The 2,333-nt window shown below is 66.1% G+C and overlaps 1 long non-coding RNA gene across 2 annotated transcripts in view; it reads right to left on the bottom strand.

The window, feature by feature from the left end:
• The window catches only part of LOC141374274 (uncharacterized), a 26,757-nt gene extending 24,680 nt beyond the window's left edge, over nucleotides 1-2,077 (bottom strand). Inside the window, exon 1 of one of the 2 annotated variants that reach the window (XR_012381030.1) lies at nucleotides 1,980-2,077. This is a non-coding gene — a long non-coding RNA (uncharacterized lncRNA). The remainder of the gene's footprint in view (nucleotides 1-1,979) is intronic. The other variant, XR_012381029.1, reaches the window with a different exon arrangement.
• Nucleotides 2,078-2,333: the final 256 nt, after the last annotated feature.

The raw sequence follows: 2,333 nt of genomic DNA, 5'->3' as shown, positions 1-2,333 counted from the left end.
GGGGGGGGTGGGAAACGGACCCTGGCTGCTTCTCGGGATGGGTTTTATGTCAGCGAGGGCAGACCCAACGCTTGCAGCTTGCACATATGAAGAGAAATAGATTAAAAAAAAAAAATAGGTGTTTTTCAATTCCGGTAACCCCTACACTGCAGGAACGCACCAGGACAGGAAGGAGCTGTAAAAGTGTCCCAGAAACTGGCAAACCCTGTGCACCTTAACAGTACCCGAGCCGGGAAATTGGGGGGGGGGGGGCGCGGGAGTTTCATCAACCCCTGTTCAGGCTTCCTGGGAATGGGCCCACCCAAAGCCAGCCCACGGTCTGGGCCTCCCCAGACCGCGCTGCGCCGAGGCCTCCCTTCTACCCTGCCAGAGCCGCCAGGGACCTCGAGTTCCACCGCCTGGAGCCCCCAGAACCCACCCCGCCCCCGCGCCATTTCCAGGTCTACGGGCGAGGGGGGGTCAATGTCGTTCAAGTAATTTCTCTGCGAACACAAGATGGCAGCCTTAAATAAATGCAACCCTGCGCAGCTTTTAATCTTACACATCATTAAATTCCTAATTTACACATTATGTTTTCGTGGGCCAACCCATAACTCATTAGTGTTGAACTCACGAGGTATAAAGACCAACGCACGACGGGCGCCGGGGCGCCATCACCTGCCTGGGTTAACAGTTCCTGCCGCGGGGGCAGGGAGGAAGGCGCGAGAGGGCCGCCGGGGCGCCCCCCGGGCCGAAGCTGGGGCGCGGGCGAGCCCTGGGTGCCAGGCCCCGCGCCGCAGGCCGCGCTCGAAACTCCGCCGCCGAGAAGGTGCCCGGGCCGGCTCCCTGCCCCCTCTCCTGGGCCTCGTGAGCGCGCACACACACGCACACGCTCACACGCTCACACGCTCACACTCGCACACCCGGGTGGCCGCCCGGGGCTCCGAGCGGCGCAGGCCTCCTTGGCAGACATCTTCCTGTGGGAGGATTTCAAACGAGCCGTGAAAGCCAGAAACTACACGGGTTACAAACTCCGGAATCCCTGGCCGGCCCCGGCCCCCTTCCCGCCTCCGACTTGGGCCCCCTCGGCTCGGCGCGGGGCCAGGAACCCACCACAGGGCAAAGCGCGCCCGCCGACGGCGCGGCGAGATGCGGGGGACGCAGGGACTGCCCCAAGTCCGGTCTCCCTCCCGACCCGGGGACCGGCGGCCCAGTGCCGCGCAGCCTAGCTCGGCCTCGCCCGGCTGGGGTGGCCCAGGGCGACCCGAAGCCGGGGATGGGGTGGCGGGCTGGCCGCCGCTCTCCGGGGAACGACGTCACCGGGGCGCAGCTGACTGCCCCAGGCCCCGGCCGGCCGAGGCGCACCACGAGGCGGAGGGAGGCCGGGGCCTGGAAGGGCCTGGGGGGCCAAAGGAAACGGCCTTCGCGCTCGGGCGAGGCCCCAGGCGGGAGCGCCGAGGCCGGCTGTCCGGGCGACGAGGGCTAGGAGCGGCCTCGCCCGGCGCGGAGCCGGCCAGGCCCTCGAGGTGTTCGGCGCCCTCTCAGCCAAAAGCCAGCTCCGCGCCGCGGCGGAGTGGGAGGGAGGAGGCCGGGCGCGCGCCCCGCCCTCGCCGCCCGCGGTCACAGGGGCAATTACACTCCTCGCTGCAGACGGTTACCAGCTCGCCCGCGCATCCCTCCTCCCCCCTCCTCCCCTCCCCTCCCCTCCCCTCCCCTCCTCCGCGGCACTGCTGGCTCCATCTTAGCCGGCGCGCCTGGGAAGCCCGGCCGAGGCCAACTGCCTCTGGGGACCTCCCGAGGCTTCTCCCGCGCGGTGCGTCCCCCGGGTGGCCCGGGCGAGCCCTCCACACCCCGCAACGCGTCCCGCGAGCTCCACAGCCCCGGAAGCGGCTGTTGCGGTCCCCAAGGGGCGACAGGAGCCTGCAGCCCCGCTTTGCCCCGCAATCCTGCCCCCCGGCCAGTGCAGCCACCCTAACCCCAACCCCAAATCCCAAGCTCGCCTCCGTTTTCCAGGCCTCTCCCGGTTCCAGCCGGTGTGCTTTCCAACTGCCGAGTGGACGCCTAGACCACTTGCCTGAAACCTCCGAGGCCTTTTGCGTTACCAGGCATCCTCTGCTGCACGCAAACCCCCCCCCCCCCCCCCCCCCCCCGGCGCTGTGGTTTTATACTATTCCGGAAGGTGTGTTTGAAGCTGTGAATGAAAACTCAGGTTTTGGATTAAGGGCTTCATTTCCAACCAACTGTGATTTGAGGCAAATTTCTTAACCTCAGTTTCCTTATCTGCAAAATGGGAGAAATGATGCCCATATAAATGCGCGGCTGTGAGGTTTAAAGAAGATAGATGTATATGGAAA

Source organism: Callorhinus ursinus, unplaced genomic scaffold, assembly GCF_003265705.2.
Source record: "Callorhinus ursinus isolate GAN/ISIS: 27379988/994484 unplaced genomic scaffold, GSC_fseal_2.0 scaffold16, whole genome shotgun sequence".
NCBI classification, from domain to species: domain Eukaryota; kingdom Metazoa; phylum Chordata; class Mammalia; order Carnivora; family Otariidae; genus Callorhinus; species Callorhinus ursinus.
This window is presented reverse-complemented; position numbering and strand designations above follow the sequence as displayed.